The sequence below is a fragment of the Saccopteryx leptura genome, chromosome X, assembly GCF_036850995.1.
Source record: "Saccopteryx leptura isolate mSacLep1 chromosome X, mSacLep1_pri_phased_curated, whole genome shotgun sequence".
Taxonomy (NCBI): Eukaryota; Metazoa; Chordata; class Mammalia; order Chiroptera; family Emballonuridae; genus Saccopteryx; species Saccopteryx leptura.
Window position 1 is genome coordinate 19,926,502 of NC_089516.1, and position 17,969 is coordinate 19,944,470.

Consider the following 17,969-nt stretch of genomic DNA (forward strand, 5'->3'; position numbering starts at 1 on the left):
ACAAATACAGGTGCTGGTGGATAGAAGTGAAAACAAACTGGGAAGCCATGTGCACACAAATAGTAAATGACTGGATAGAATAAGAGGAGGGCACAGACAGAATAGGCTTCCATTCCCAATTATCCAAAACAAGACCATAAAGGAAATGCCTTTTTCCCCCTTAATTTAATCTTCATTTAAAGGACACTGAAAGGTATGAAATTCCACATAGAAATAAGAAACTCATTGAGAAGAGAAGCTTCACACAATATGTACAGTTTGGAACTTTTCAAGTATAGTTTTGTTGTAAAAGCTGCTACAATAACAAACCACATTTTTTAAAAAGAGTTCTTAGAGAAATGGTAAGACAAACTTGTATCAAACATTGCACACAACAAACAACTTTCTACCTCAGCTGGACAATTGGAAAGTTAAAGGTCCCAGGAGTGCCAGCCTTCAGAGGGAGTTTCTGGAACAACATTTTGATCTTCTTCCTCTACAGAGAAATACTTCTTAATAAATTTTAATGAAGTTTTTTAAGAGGCTCATTTTCATGGTTTTGTAGAGTTTCATTTTTTTCCAAACCTCCACAATCCTCAATCATTTTATTAAGTTTCTTAGTTTCACCTAGTTTCTCAGCAGCCTGAAAGGTATTTGAAATGGTATCCAGAGTAATCAGAATAATTCTGGTATCTTTCACAATTGAGAGGTCCATCAGTGGTTCTACTGTGCCACAATGAAGGAGGTATACAATCTGTTCAGCTGTTTCATCACTTGTGTAGTTGGTTGCAAACCATACAGCTTCCTTTTCTTTTATTAATTTTTAAAATTTATTATGTTAACATGGATTCAAGTGTCCACTCAATATAACACCCTTACTCCTGAACAACATGCCCCCATTACACCTCCTTTGCCCCCTCCCCGATTCCCTTCCTCCTTCCCTCTGGGTTTTTCCCATACAGCTAGCTTCCTTTTGTGTCTTAACATCTGCCTTAGAGAGATTAGCAATGAGGAATGGGATTAATCCATGACCCACAACTTGCTGTATCTGGCCTTGGCAGCCAGGACCAGCTCTGATGTTTCACATTGTCCATGTAACTTCTTCCTAAATACTAGTTTTGGAGTTCATTAGCAGGCTGGGATGGCAAATGCTCCCAAATCTATTACAAACTGAGTTTATTCATCTGTCCCAGCGAGATAATTTCCTATTACTTTAGTGCAGAAGTCACATAGGCAAATCAGTAGCTCCTAGTAGCCTTACAAGTTGAGGTCCAACTCCTGCTTTCATAACCACTACAGTCCATTCATTTGGACAATTGGTAAAGTAGGAAATGATCCAGCAGCTGTCTGCTGGCACTTGTGGATCATCAGGATATTGGAAACCATCTAGTAGGAAAAATCTGTTCAACAGCATTTATCAGGCACACAGGATTCTTATTGCAACAAAGTTTTGGAACTGTCCAAGTAACATTATCTAAGTAAATACATGCTAAAAATGACATACCAGGAACCGAAAGAAAAACCAACAGTGGGTCTCCTGCACTATACACAATAACCAAGACTCAGATAACTAAACCAACCTCTGTGATGTTTCCTAGAGTCAAACCGGTTTGTTCATGATGTGAGCATGGGGAGATGCCAAGAGAAAAGCAAATGCTAGGATAGCACCTCCATCCACTACAGCTTTGGACTGTAGTCCCAGAAGCAATGTTAGTGAGGTCCTAACCAAATTCAAACTGAATGACACTACAATCACTTCTACCCAAGAAGGACACAAATTTTGGAATCAAACCAGCCTGGATCATGTTGTCTAAGGGTAGCTATTTTTCCTTAGAAAGCAGTTTCTTAGCAGCCTGAGTATCTTGGAGCTGGCTTTCCAATTTGTTGCTATTTATGCCTTTGGCCATGTCCTCAACAGACCAATTTACAGTGCCCTGGTTGTTGTGGGTTTCTTCCTTGCAGTGGAGAAGTAGCATCATCAGTAAATGAGCTGACATTTCTCCTTTTGAGCATTTGGTCGTCCTTCTTAGCATTCCTCAGCTCCACATTAACTTCTTTTCCATGGTGCCTCATTTCCATGTTTTCCCTTTGTTCTTCACTCTGTTAAGATGGGCAGCTGGTGAATTAGCTTTCTCATTGGTGGACGTGATTATCAAACAAAGGGTGAAATCTATCCAGTCGGCTCAGGCTTTCACAGGACATGGTGCGGTGCACACAGGCTGTGGTTTGTTTGCCCTGAAAACATCCACCATGGATGAGCCCGAAGACAGTGTCAGAAATGCTTCCATTTATACACAAGGTAAAATATCATAGTATATATATATGACAGACATAGGTTAATATAATCACGACATACAAAGATCTTAGAAAATCAATTTTTTGAAAATTAAAGTGAATAACAACAACAAAACCAGAAAAGGGATATGAAGTCATTCACAAAAGAAAGACTAAATATAATAAAAAACATTAAAAGATGTTCAACTTCAATAATGGTTAAATTAAAAATTAAGTTTGTCATGTTTTCTTAATAAACTGAGGATGATTTTTAAAAATGGAAATGCTTTTTTTTTAAAAAAAAATGTGTGTGTTACCTTACTGTTGGGCAGATAAAATGTATTATGCTCACTTTGTTAAAGAGGCCGTTGCCCAGGTGATATTAATGTGTGTTGAGAATCCTTGTAGCCTGGGGCTTGGTTTTGGGATTAAGCCTTTCCCACCCATTTTGATGTGGGGTGGTACAATCCAATCATGCCTCAGAAAAGTGACTGTATTAGAGACTTTCCTATTTTGTATATTGGATTAAGGGTTTGGATTTCTACACTATAAAATAGGGACGGAGCGGGAGCTTGCGCTCTTGGTTCCTGAGATTAGCATGAGAGAACAGAGAGAGTAGAGCCAGCAGCGGAAGGAGGCCACGTGGAGGAGGCCAGGAAAAGCAGCCAAGATGGCGGAGTGCTGAGTGAGATGCCAGTTTGTGTAGAGTTTGTATCTGGGATAAGGAAGGAGATGGGGAACTGAGGAGAATAAGGCTGGTGAGCTAGAAACCTTTGATTCTAGGAAACTCAGATAAGTCAGTAGCTTTGTGAGCACTGAATGTGAATGGGTTTTGGAGCCCAGTGTGTGATTTTTGCTTGCCCACCGAATGCAAGCTAGAATTAAAGATGACAGCCCATCAGCTTTTGGCTCCTTTGTTTCTTTACCAACTGTCCGAATCCAATGTGAACCTGCATGGGACTGGCTGCTTTGATGCTGGCTTCTGGCTTTACACTTACTCTATCACAAAAAAAGTGACATTATCAAACAATAAAAGGAATATATCCATGTATTTGCCAAGTGAGAGATAGGAAACATTTACAGTTACTGTTTAATGAAACTTTGATTATCTACAAAGCTTTCTGTTGACAACTTAGCCTTGGACATAGATGAGCTTCATTTGTGAATGATTAATTCCTCAGGGTTTCTTAGTCTAAATTACCTGGCCATTATTTCTAAAAAAGATATTGAGAAACAAGTTTCTCTAGTATCAATTCTATAGCTCTTCCATCTTTCATAGTGTGTGTTTTTTTCAAAAAATCTGCTTTGTTGCCGCCACAATTCCTAAGTTCTGTTTTACTTTTTTGGTGTTTGCTTTTTTATCTAATGTGTCTTTGTTGGGCAGATAAAATATATTATGCTCACTTTGTTAAAGATGGCGCTGCCCACATGGAAGCCTGTCGCCCAGGTGATTGCTTGGGATGGGCGTGATTATGTTAATATGTGTTGGGGGAGGGCTTTCGCGCCAAAAGGTTTTAAAAGGAAGAGAGATCACATTCTGGGAGAAGAGTGATTACATTCTAGGAGGAGCCCATGGTGGAGGAGAGCAGAGAAAGGCCACATGGAGGAGGCCAGGGGAAGCAGCCAAGATGGCAGAGTGCTGAAGGAGAAGCCAGTTTGTGCAGAGTTTGTACAGAGAGAAGGAGATGGGTAACAGAGGTGAATAAGGCTAGTGAGCTAGAAAACTTTGATCCTAGGAAACTCAGATAAGTCAGTAGCTTTATGAGCACTGAATAAGTGGGTTTTGGAGCCCAGTGTGTGTTTTTACTTGCCCATCTGGTGCAAGCTGGGATTAAAAGTAATGACCCAGCAGTTCTTGGCTCCAGTGTTTCATTACTGTCTGTCCGAATCTAATGAGAACCTGCTTGTGAATGGCCATGATGGCAGCCCTGGCCATACAGTCTTAAAATCGTCCTTGATGTTACACATGGTGTAAATCCAGTAGCCACAGCCACCATCACAACCGCCTGGCCCGTGCAGATTCGCATTTGATTCAGACAGACTGTAATGAAACAACGGAGCCAAGAACTTCTGGGCCATTACATTTAATCCCAGCTTGCACCCAGCGGGCAAGAAATACACACAGTGGGAAAACACTTCCCTTTCCCATTCAGGGCTCCCAAAGCCACTGACTTATTATCCGAGTTTCCTAGAATCAAAAGTTCCTACCTCACCAGCCTTATTCTCCTCTGTTCCCCATCTCCTTCTCTTTGCAAAAACTCTGCACAAACTGTCTTCTTCAGCACTCTGCCATCTTGGCTGCTTCTCCTCTCCAATGCTAATTTCAGGAACCGAGTGAGAGAGCTCCTGGTCTGCCCCATTTTATAGTGTAGAAATCAAAACATTTAAGCCAATATACATATAAGGAAGTCTCTGATACAAAGTCACTTATCTGAGGCATAAATGGGATTCCTCATAAGAGTGCACGACCCCACATCATGCAACAGCTAAGGGTGTGGGGAAAAACTTAGTGTTGAAAAGATTTTAGGATTAAAAGGGTGGGAAAGGTTTAGTCTTAAAAGTAAGCCTTAGGCTATAAGGACCCTGCCTGCTTATAGCCTGTCCCTCACACCCAATGCAAACTATAAGTGAGCAAATATATACATCATATTTGCAAACTTTTTGACCAATGTGAACCTGCATGGGCCAGGCAGCTGTGATGGTGGCCGTGTATATTGGCTTTACATCCCCTCTTCTCTTTCTTTCTCTCTCTCTCTAAAATGAATAAATATAATCTAAAAAAAAACCCCAAACAAAAAGTCTAGTTTGTGCAGTTTAACTTATTGAAAGGTAGACTGAAGTCATGCAAAGGTTAGGGCCCAGGTTATGTGGGTAATCACTTTTGAACATTGCATTGGCTAGGGCTTCTAGCTTATCCTAATTAATTATTCAGTAACATTATTTTCACTCTCTTGTGATCAGTTAAAATACAACATCTGCCAAACCACTCAAGAAGAGTACATTTTCTCAAAAACCCCCAACATTATGGTTGGAGCAATTTCATTTGGTCTTTGTCTTTCATTTTTAGGAAACTCTAAACTCAAGTTCTCACAGCTACTACCTATTTGTAGCTACACAGAGAGCGGAGAGCATTGTGATGCATTACAATTGGGGAGACTAAAGAGGATAAATGGATTTAGTACTACTGCCAGTTAATCACTTTGAGAAAATAGCCTTCACCTATAGCAGGAATAAACACGGTTGGCAAAAAGTTATTTCTGACTAATGTAGTCTGAAGACTTGAGGCCAAGTCGACTACAGGGTAACCCTTTTCATATTTGATAAATATAATCCCTCTCTTTCAGATAAAGTGTAATTCATGGTTATTTTCTCAAAATCTTCACGTTGCCTTTTCACGTGTCAAATTTGGATTTCCAGTTGGAGTGATAAGAAAATAGTTTCTGCATATTATTTAAATTAGTTACGAAGCTAGCAACTGCTTCCATACTATTTTAGTTTGAAGAGAGATGAAATTTCTCCTCAGGACATCTTGACTTAAATATATAATGGAAGCCTATCAGAGTCCCCACAAGCTCCTGAGAAGTTTTGGGTAACTTCATCCTCTCCCTCAAAGACACAATCATACATACTCACACTACCTCTAAAACAGGGCAGCTAGGAAGTATTCTCATATATATCAGTTATGTGTATATGATCATAATTTATTTTATTGAAAGTTATGAAGAATCAAAGACCAATCTGAGCTTTAGATATGACTTGGGAGTAGGAATAATAATAATAATGATAACATTATTATTATTACTACTAACTTTAACTGAGATTTTTCTAAATATCAAATACTTTTTGAGCCACTTTATATGTATTATATCATTAGTATATGCCAAACATTTTTCTAAATGCTTCACATGCAATTAACTTGTTTATTTTTTTATAACAGCCCTTTAGGAGGTACAATTCTCTGTATGTATTCCTGGTTTTTAGATCAGGTAGTTTAGGCACGGTGTTCAAATGTCTTGCTCAAGACTGCACAACTAGAAAGTAAAACACTTTAAATATCAAACCTGGGAGCCTGCACTTGGAGCTCACATCCTGAGTCACTCATCTTAACTCACAAATGCCCACAGTTTTCCAAATATAACTGATTTTAAGAATCAAAGGAGTTATTTGCTTAGTAAATTAGGATAGTTAAAAGCATAGACTTCTAATCAGACATACCTTCCCACTTATTATGTCAAGTAACATGGGATAAATGAATTTCTTTGTGCCTTGCTTTAACAATTTTCTGTAAAATTGGAAGATAAATTTATTATTATGTAAAAGATTAAAGAAAAATATGTACTTGTGTGTATGTATGTGCATGTTTATGTAGTATCACCTTTCTAAGCATCTATTCTTTTCAATACATTACTTTAGTTATTTTGCCTTCTCGGCTTATTTCCAGGAAGAATGTAAGTCACATTAGTCAAAAATATTAATTATATAGGCTTTCTCTGTTTAGACAAAATTAGAAAGAGTGGGATACTAGAAAACTAGGATCTAAGGTAGGGATTAGAGGCTGGAGGAGTAGAATGTATCACCCTCTGTCAAAGGAGAAGTAGCTGGGCAGTAGCACCTCTGCAGGATCTATAGAAGTATAGACACTGACTTTCTCATGTTGAGACTCATTGAGTATGAAGCCATCATACAGTAATGCCTGTCAGGAAATAACTTGCCTATTTCCCTTACTGTTCATCTCTCCCAATGAACTGACAGTGGCAGAGTTTAAGGGATCTGAGGGAAGAGTAGAAATGAAAGATGAAAAGAGATTTATCTTAATTAAGATGAAGAGATTAAGCAATATTTTGAATTGTATGCTTTAAATTACAGAATTGAGGCTTTGTGTTTGACTTGGAGTAACCATAGGACTTTATGCATCTTAAAAGTTGAGAAGGGGCCTGACCTGTGGTGGTGCAGTGAATAAAGCGTCGACCTGCAACGCTGAGGTTGCCGGTTCAAAAAAAAACCCTGCACTTGCCTGGTCAAGGCACATATGGGAGCTGATGTTTCCTGCTCCTCCCCCCTTCTCTCTCTCTCTCTCTCTCTCTCTCTCTCTCTCTCTATCTCCTCTCTAAAATGAATAAATTTTAAAAATTAAAAAAAAAGGTTGAGAAGGGGGCTGCCCTTTTTAACATCCACTGTGGTAAAAGGACCATCCATCCTTAACACAACAGGCAGCAAAGGAAGCATGGTAATCACCTGTCAAAGGGTGCCTTGACTTGCAAAGGTCTCTGGCTGTGCCTAATTAATCATAAGATACCTTAACTTGGATTTAATCTGCATAATCAAATGCAGAGCAAATTGAAATAGAACTTTAGTCTTACTTTAAAGCAACATGAGAGCCACAGTTTATTACCCCATTTCCAATCTTGAGTCAGTCCCCAAACCCAGAGCAGTTTACGATACCACTGAAGTCTATCCTGTAACACTGAGTAAGGGCTCTACATTTCTTTCTAGGCTTCCCAAAGTGACTTACGCTGATTAACCTGCATCACTAGGTGCTGAGAAAGTGAAATCTGAATACCTCAGGTACAATTGTAACAGGTATTGATTAACACTAATTCTTAAAGATGCAAATGACACTCTAGTCTGGAGTAGGAATTTTCCGTACTTATATTTCAAAGGCATTTCAATTTAAGTCTTTATGATTTGATATAGAAGTATATTTAAGTATTTGTGTATGGATGTGTGTGTAAATGCACACTTACTTATAAAATAGCAGAATCTTTTACATGGATGCCTTGTTACCTTAGTAAGTTTCAAGTAGAATCCTTTGAACCTCCTATTTCTTGTCAAAATGATAAATATAACATCCCTGGGGTGAATAGCAGAGATTAGAACCACCATGAATGAAACAGAAGAAGTAGAAGTGGTAATTGTAAGCACATCACTGTTAGTTCTTCAGTTTGGCCAGTTCAGAATGTTTATGGGACTTGGAGAAAGACAGTAGATTTCTCTGACCTTAATGAGGCAATGACTCCAAATGTAGCTGCTGCTGCAGATAAGTGTTTTCTTAACTAGAGGAAATCAGTGTAGTTCTTGGCATTCAGTATTCCTTTATTGATTTTCTGAATGTATTTTTCTCCATTTCAACACATTGAGATGACCAGAAGTAGTTTGCATTCACCCTGGGACAAATTTGCCTAGACTCTTTCTTTCTCAACTTTCCCTAGACTTTTTTCTTCTTGTTTATCTTAACTTCTTGCTTCAACAAAATGCTATGTTCTTCCTCTAGGAACAAGAAAGAGTAAGACAAACACTCTACAAAAGAAAGGGAATATGGTTTGTAGGATTTACTTATAGAGAAAGATAGAAACATAACTGTGGACAAAGGGTGTGCTTCTGGCTAATTTTTAAAGCTTTATTGAATTTGGAATTAGGGTGTTCAGTTCAGCAAACATGATCGATCCCTAAATATGCTAGATGTTGAGGATGCCATCATGAATAGGGCAATGTCAGACCCTTATCTGAGAATGAAACTTGAATTCTTGTGAGATGATAGAAACATAAATCAATTCATTCCTTCATCCCAGAAGCACTGAATGTCTACTCTGTGTTAGGAACTGCATTATCTGTTTGCTATATAGAGGTTTGAAAAAGTAAACATCGTCGGCCTAGCATGCGGAGGACCCGGGTTCGATTCCCGGCCAGGGCACACAGGAGAAGCGCCCATTTGCTTCTCCACCCCTCCGCCGCGCTTTCCTCTCTGTCTCTCTCTTCCCCTCCCGCAGCCAAGGCTCCATTGGAGCAAAGATGGCCCGGGCGCTGGGGATGGCTCCTCGGCCTCTGCCCCAGGCGCTAGAGTGGCTCTGGTCGCAATATGGCGACGCCCAGGATGGGCAGAGCATCGCCCCCTGGTGGGCAGAGCGCCGCCCCATGGTGGGCGTGCCGGGTGGATCCCGGTCGGGCGCATGCGGGAGTCTGTCTGACTGTCTCTCCCTGTTTCCAGCTTCAGAAAAATGAAAAAAAAGAAAAAAAAAAAAGAAAAAAAAAAAAGAAAAAGTAAACATGATGGTTACTTCTTGAAATTTATTTTCTAAAGAGTAAGATAAATTTTAATGAAAAAAACCCCAAATTTAGAAAATTTTCCATAAGATGTTAAGAAAAAGAGAAATGCATTAATGAGAGTTGATGAGAGGGAGTTTAACCAGATTTTAGAGGTGAAAGATAGTTTCAATGTGTGATGATGAGGAATAGAAGGTAGGTTCCTTGTTAGAGTGAACATCATTCACTATGTCCTTTCTCCAGATAGGAGACCTATTAAACACCCTAGGAAGTTCAGTATGATGGAAGATCAGAAAAAGTGATACACTTTGTAGGAGATGAAGATGAGAAAGTAGAGTCCAGATCATATAAGACTTTGCCAGCCATATTAAGAACTGTGATCTTGGCCCTGGCCAGTTTGCTCAGTGGTAGAGTGTCAGCCTGGCATGTGGATGTCCCGGGTTCAATTCCCAGTCAAGGCACACAAGAGAAGCAACCATCTGCTTCTCCACCCCTCTCAATTCCTTTCTCTCTTTCTCTTTCTTTCTTCTCCTGCAGCCAAGGCTCAATGGTTAGAATGCATCACTCCATGTGCTGAGGATGGCTCCATGAAGCCTCCACCTCAGGCATTAAGAATAGTTCAGTTGCAAGCACAGCCCCAGGTGAGCAGAACATCGGTCCCAGATGGGGGTTGCCAGGTGGATTCTGGTCGAGGCACAGACAGGCTGTCTCTCTATCACCCTTCTTCTCACTTGGAAAATAAGAAGAAAAAAAACCTGTGATCTTTATCTTCATAATGTTAAACCACAGAATATTTATTTTTCAACAGGTGAGTGACATGATTATATATAACTTTTCTGGTCATATTGTAGAGCAGTGCTTGTAAGGAGATAAGGTAAGAATGGATAAATGTAAACCAGTTAGAAGGGAATTGCAATCATCAAAATGATCATGAGAGCCTGACCAGGCGGTGGTGCAGTGGATAGAGCATCAGACTGGGATACAGAGGACCCAGGTTCGAGTCTCCGAGGTCGCCAGAATGAGCGCAGGCTCATCTGGATCGAGCAAAGCTCACCAACTTGGACCCACGGTCACTGGCTTAAGCAAGGGGTTACTTGGTCTGCTGAAAGGCCAAAGTCAAGGCACATATGAGAAAGCAATCAATGAACAACTAAGGTGTCACAATGTGCAAAGAAAAACTAATGATTGATGCTTCTCATCTCTCTGTAAAAAAAAAATGATCATGAGAATTTTTTCTAAAGAAATGCTGATAAAGATTTAAATAAGTAAATGGATTCAGAAAATACTTAATAGTTAAATTTGACAAGGCAATGATATAAAAGGCGAGGAAGAGGGTTCAGTTAAGGATGACTTCTTATTTTCAGGTTTCTGTGCCTACTATTTTTTTTTAATTTTAATTATTCTTTTTTTTTCTTTACAGAGACAGAAAGAGACTCAGAGAGAGGGATAGACAGGGACAGACAGACAGGAACGGAGAGATGAAAAGCATCAATCATTTAGCTTTTCGTTGCGTGTTGCGACACCTTAGTTATTCATTGATTGCTTTCTCATATGTGCCTTGACCAGGGGCCTTCAGCAGACCGAGTAACTCCTTGCTCAAGCCAGCGACCTTGGGTCCAAGCTGGTGAGCTTTTTGCTCAAGCCAGATGAGCCCGCACTCAAGCTGGCGACCTCAGGGTCTCAAACCTGGGTCCTTCCTCATCCCAGTCCGATGCTCTATCCACTGCGCCACCGCCTGGTCAGGGTGTGCCTACTATTTTTTAAAGGAACACTAATTTTGGAGAGTCTATGTCAATTTAAACAGAAAGGAAGTATACAAAAAGTTTGTGGCAGCGGTAGAGTGTCAGCCTGGCATGTGGAGGTCCAGGGTTCGATTCCATGTCAGGGTACACAGGAGAAGTGCCCATCTGCTTCTCCAACCTTCCCTCTCTCCTTCCTCTCTATCTCTCTCTTCCCCTCCCGCAGCCAAAGGCTCTATTGGAGCAAAGTTCGTCCAGGTGCTGAGGACGACTCCATGGCTTCCACCTCAGGAGCTAGAATGGTTCTGGCCGCAGGGGAGCAATGCCCCAGAAGGGCAGAGCATCTCCCCCTGGTGGGCATGCCAGGTGGATCCAGGTCGGGCACATGCAGGAGTCTGTCTGACTGTCTCCCTGCCTCTAATTTCAAAAAATATAAATAAATAAATAAATAAAAGTTTGTGATATGTTAGTTCCTCAGAAAATTAAACAGAATTACCATTTGATCCAGTAATTCTACTGTTGTGTACAGACACAGAAGAATTGACAGCAGAGACCTTGAACAGATCTTTGTACACCACTGTTCGTAGAAGCATTTATTTATTAGTTTGTTGATTTATTTATTTATTTATTTTGCAAGAGAGAGAGAGAGACAGACAGACAGATGACAGACAGGGACAGACAGATAAGAAGGGAGAGAGATGAGAAGCAACAATTCTTTTTTGTAGCACCTCAGTTTTTCATTGATTGCTTTCACATATGTGTCCTGACCAGGAGTCTCCAGCCGAGCCAGTGACCTTGGGCTCAAGCCAGCAACATTGGGGTCATGATCCCATGCTCAAGCTGGTGAGCCCACACTCAAGCTGGCGGCCTCAAGGTTTTGAACCGGGCTCTTCAGCGTCCCAGGTAAATGCTCTACCCATTGCACCACTGCCTGGTAAGGCTATAGAAGCATTTTTTAAACAATGACCAAAAGGTAGAAACAACAGAAATGTCTATTGAGGGATGAATGGATAAACAAAATATGTTTATATGTATACAACAGAATAATATTCAACTTTTAAAATGAATGAAACTTGGATACATGCTACGACATTGGTGAACTTTGAAAATATTATGCTGAGTGAAATAAGACAGACACAGAAAGGATAAATATTGTATCATTCCACTTACATGAAGTACTCAGCATAAGCAAATTCATAGAGCCAGAAAATAGAATGATGGTTGCTGGGGCCTGAAGAGAGAGGGTATGGCAGTTAGTGGTTAATGAATATGGAGTTTCAATTCAGGAAGATGAAAAATTATGGAGATTGACAGTGGTAATGGTTGCACAACAATGTGAATGCCCTGCATGCTATTGAATTATAAACGTGAAAATAATTAAAACTTTATATTATTTGTTCTTTATATTTTGCCATAATTTTAAAAAAAGACCTGCAGTATATGGATCTAGAGCTCAGAATACTAAGCTAGAGATGTAAATAAAAGTCTCATGGCCATATCTATGACAATTGAAACCAAGTAAAATTGCTTACTTTGAATATAGGATAGAAAGAAAAATGAGTATACAGTGTGTCCGTAAAGTCATGGTGCACTTTTGACCGGTCACAGGAAAGCAACAAAAGACAATAGAAATATGAAATCTGCACCAAATAAAAGGAAAACTCTCCCAGTTTCATACCTATTCAGTGCAGTTCGATGTGGGCTCATGCACAGATTTTTTAGGGCTCCTTAGGTAGCTATCCCATATAGCCTCTACAGACTCGTCACTGACTGATGGCCTACCAGAACGGGGTTTCTCCACCAAACTGCCAGTTTCCTTCATCTGCTTATCCCACCAAGTAATGTTATTCCTATGTGGTGGCACTTCATTATAAACGCACCGATATTCACGTTGCACTTTGGTCATGGATTCAAATTTAGTGAGCCACAGAACACACTGAACTTTCCTCTGTACCGTCCACATCTCGACTGGCATGGCTGTGGGCTGCTCCGCTGTATACACGGTGTTACGTCATCATCTGTACATGCGCACATGCTGCCACATCATCCTACAGAAACTGGGAGGGTTTTCCTTTTATTTGGTGCAGATTTCACATTTCTATCGTCTTTTGTTGCTTTCCTGTGACTGGTCAAAAGTGCACCATGACTTTACGGACACACTGTAACTAAACCTGATGAACTCAGGTATTAATTGTATACAGAGGAGGATTCATCTTCAGAAGGGACAGAAAAGAGAAGGGATGACTAGAAAGTTGGGAGGAAGACAGAAAGAGAATAGTATCAGAGAAATTAAGGGGCAGGGACATTTCTAGGAGCCAGTGATCAATACTGTTTCAATGTTACTTGAATACCTCTTGGTGGAAGAATTCCATTTCTCACTTATCTTAAAGACTCCTCCTGGGGCTGTAATGCTAATGTAGTTCATTTTTGCTTTAAGGCAGAGTTCTTTGTAATGCCAGTTTGAGCTTTTTCCCCCCTCAGTATGACATTAGTCCACAGATGTGGTTTAAAGAAGGAGAAGAAATTTGGCAGGAATAAGGCACTCTGGAAGTATGAGTTATTTGCTCAGGCAAATTGTTAATTATGCCTTTAGAACTTGCACAGGCTCAGTGCTGTACATATATCTTTTCACTCGATATTTAAAAGCTTCTGAGTATACCAGAATTTATGGCGAGGAGTAACAGATTGTATCCGGTTTGTAAGAGTGGCTGGGTTCAGGTATTCTTGTGGGTCCCTAGGGCAAGAATTCAGCCTCGCCTCCCTGAAGCAGAGGTTTTTCTCAAGAAGGAAACAGCCGTTTAGGAAAGAAGGTCAAACTTTGCTCCAAAAGTTTTGGATCTCCATGATTCTTCTTTCACGGTTTACAACAGACTTGATAGTACATCCCATCTGCCTCCTACGATCAAAACACAACAGTTGCTGTTTTATAAGGGCCAGTTGGTAATGCCACTTGTCCTGTACCTTGGACCAGCTAGAAAGTCCTTTGCCCAGGTCTCCACTGAAACGGGCAGGTTTTTGCTTTATCCAGCAAATAGGTCTAACTAGAACAATATAACGTGGTATATTTCTTAAATATTTTTAGAAGTCAGCCAAGCTTATTTAGTGTTAAAGAAATGAAGATGTATAAATAAATTCTATGTTTTCTACGAGATCACTGAGATTTAAAAAATAATTTCCCAGGTAATAAAAACCTGTCCCTCCCAATCTTTGGTGTCATTCTCAGGCATTTAAAGTACTGTTTACTTCCTCCTTCTTAGACTCTACTATGAGAAGTCATCAGTGTAGAGCAGGGCTCCCCAAACTTTTTACACAGGGGGCCAGTTCACTGTCCCTCAGACTATTGGAGGGCCAGACTATAAAAAAACTATGAACAAATCCCTATGCACACTGCACATACCTTATTTTAAAGTAAAAAAAACAAAACGGGAACAAATACATTATTTAAAATAAAGAACAAGTAAATTTAAATCAACAAACTGACCATTATTTCAATGGGAACTATGCTCCTCTCGCTGACCACCAATGAAAGAGGTGCGCCTTCCAGAAGTGAGGCGGGGGCCCGATAAATGGCCTCAGGGGGCTGTACTTTGGGGACTCCTGGTGTAGAGGTTCATCACAACCTATAGGAAGAAGAGTTAGTTGAGGTCCCTGTGGACTAAGCAGCAGCACAGACACTGTGAGTGGACATCTCTGTAGCAAGATTATGAATGTTTATTCCTGCCTTGCAAATCTCAAGATAATGAAACTCTTATACAGTGTATATGGTTCAGTTAGAAAAAACAAATTTCATAAAGCATCAATACTACTGTCCAGAGCCATGCAGGATCTTAATAATAGTGTTAATGTATGCATGAGTAAGAATGTGTATGAGAAAAAAAAATAACACTCTATAAACTATATCTTTTTGCACAGATTTAGAGGTAAACAGTAATGAAACATCTTTTAAGTACTAGGAATTGCTATTCACTTATTCTTGGTCTTCCTTCTTATCATGATTCCTACACATCATAGGCTATCCACCCCTTCTGTATTGTTCTCTCCATCTAATCCCCTGTGTCCAATTCCTCACTGAAACAAGAAAGTATCTAAATTTAAGCATTTAGAGTAGTGAATAATTAGCTAATTGACCTCCCTGAATTATGTTAGCCAAGAATTGGTACTTTAATTCTTTCAATTGTAAAGTAAAAAGTAGAATTTCAGACATTGCCAAGCAAGGAGAAATATATTTTGAGTTATTGATACAGTTGACTTCATCAGTTTTAGATGATTAGATAACTGGAATTAGAAGGTTAAATCTGCATTGTCCTTGTTCACCTAGAAACACACACTGGAGAGGTGAAGTCAGTAAGGGATGGCCTTGCTGAAGGCTAGACTCAGTATGTCACTGGATGGGTGGCAACAGCTTTTCTGACCAGAGTTTATTGCATGAACATGGAGTCCTGTCTTAGAAGTAAATATCGATAGGTGGCTAGCACCCTTGCATTGGACTAATGGAGGATTCCTTATAACCAGCAGTGAATAAAGGAATCCTTTGTGTGGTAAGTCTGAATGGAAATGGCATGGCTGTTTATAGCAAAGGCAGAAATTAAATACACATGGACATGTGCAGGCTCACACACCACATGTCAGTTTTCAGAAGCAGTGAATCAGTATAGGTCTTGTCATTAGGTAAGAATAGAAAGAAGTGAGAGTGGTGGCAAAAGCAGAGACAGTCAGAAAGAATAGAGACAGGGAATAGCCCTGGCATAATATTATATTCTTTAATTATGAAATGCTAGGTCTCTTTTCTTGAATGGTGTGACAAAGCAACAAGGTCATTTGAGCTGCACCATCCTGAATTGCATTGTTTTTTAGGAGGCCCACTCTAAAATTAAATCTCATTAGCTGAAGCAAACTGAAGAAAAGAAATGTAGTACACCGATTTCAGTCAGATCATTTACTGTACGTTTCATCATGTAAAAATATATCAGTCAGTGGTAATTCATTTTATTAAAACAAGCTGTATCATTTACCTTATATGATTGGGTTAAAGTTATAGCTGATATGGTATATCAAGACTTTGAACAATTTCTTATTGAAATATCTTTCAGAAAGAGCCCACATTTTAAACTTTCACTCTCTGAATCTTTGTTGACCCTAGTTTGCTTATTTGTAAGATAACTGGTCTCTACTATGTGATTTTCCGGATACTATATATTGTCTAAATTGAAATTCCTGCTCTATGTTTATGCTACAAAAATTACTTTTACTGCATACTTAACACACTGTAGAAATTCAGAAAATTATTTCTGGTCATAGATTACAAGAAATAAACTGCATCATATATTTTGGTTTTAATTTTATTTTTTTGGAAGGGGGTTAATTTTATTTGTTCTTTTTTTTTTCTTGGTGAAGGAGGGGAGAGAGGATACAGAGAAACAGACTCCCACATGCACCTTGACCAGGATCCACCCAGTAACCTCATCTGAGGTCAGTGCTGGAACACAGAGCTTTTTTTAGTGCCTGAAGCTGATGCATTCCAAAGGAGCTATCCTCAGTGCCCAGGCCCACAGTTGAACTAATCCAGCAGCAGAAAGGGAAGAGGGAGAGAAGGTGGAAAGGGAGGGAGGAGAAGCAGATGATCACTTCTCTTGTGGGCCCTGACTGGGAATCAAACCAGGGATGCTCATATGCTGGGCCTACACCCTATCCACTGAGCCAGTGGCCAGGGTGGAGGAGGTTTAATTTTAAAATGAGATTTGCCAGACACTTAAAAATATTTTTTAACATCAAACTGCTGGTATATTTAAGAAATTTTAAGAATTGTCTCTGAATGCAGGCATTTCCTATGAAATTAGGAAAGGAAAGACTAATATTAAAAGGCCATATGAGAAAGCAAAATATAATGATTTACTTTAAAGAGTGTGCAACAAAAATGAATTATTGCCTTTTACTTTAGAGTAACTTATTTTATCTGAGGTTTAGATCTTCTTGAGAAAATTTTCTGTCTACATTTAGGGAATAAACACCTCATATGTGTCAATAATGTTAATTTATATAATAGAATTACATTGTTATTAGTTGTAGATAATAAAGATTAAATTTCCGTACAATAAAAGATTAGGTCTTCAAGTCAACACAAGTTTATGATGTTGGCAAAATGAGTATTTTTATATGTTTTTGAAGCTGGGAAGAGTTTTTTTTCCCAGTCTTATGTTTAAAGGAAGAAGACTATTTCTCAAGAAAAAAAATCCTGTAAAGTTTTATGTACTTTATATTGACTCTTTGTCTTCTTGACATATTTAAAAGTTCCAGTTAAAGCCTCAAGATATTGAATAAGAGGTTCTCAGTTGGGTCACCGCTCCATTTGAATAAATCTTTGAAGTTTTAGTCTTCAGGAACTGGCAGCTATTACAAGAAAGCCCATCTCACATGTAACATATCATAGCTTGTCCCAAAATCATTATAATCACATATGAGACTTCTTTGAAACTAAAGTCTTTAAAAAAGAATAGTTAGTATCTAAGGATTGTGTTGTATATTTCATCTTCCTAGCCTTGAGCACGTTTAACTCAGCTTTTGATTTTATACTGGCAAACCTTTATTTATTTATTTGTTTGTTTGTTTATGCAAGAAAAGTAATTGGCTTCATCTCTGCTAATTTGCCAGCAGTAGTTGGTGAGAACTCCAGATGCCCTTTCCATGGCCAGTCCCTGCTGTCCACCATTGTGTTTTATGTTATTAATTCAATCTGCATAAAGTGGAGTGTGACAACTGTAGTATCCGAACCCTCTATCCAAAAAGTTTTGGGAAGCGAATAGTATTTTTTCACCATGACTTTAGTTTTAATTGCATCTTTCTACTTGGGTTTCTACAAACTTCTTAAAGGTGTATTTATTGTTTTCTGTGTCTCCATCAGCATATGCTCTAGCAACAACTTCTCCCCGAAAATCAGCT

General features: G+C 39.3%; 1 pseudogene; it reads right to left on the bottom strand.

Moving 5' to 3' along the window:
- Positions 1-410: 410 nt before the first annotated feature.
- The window catches only part of LOC136386229 (importin subunit alpha-1-like), a 60,746-nt pseudogene continuing 43,187 nt past the window's right edge, over positions 411-17,969 (bottom strand).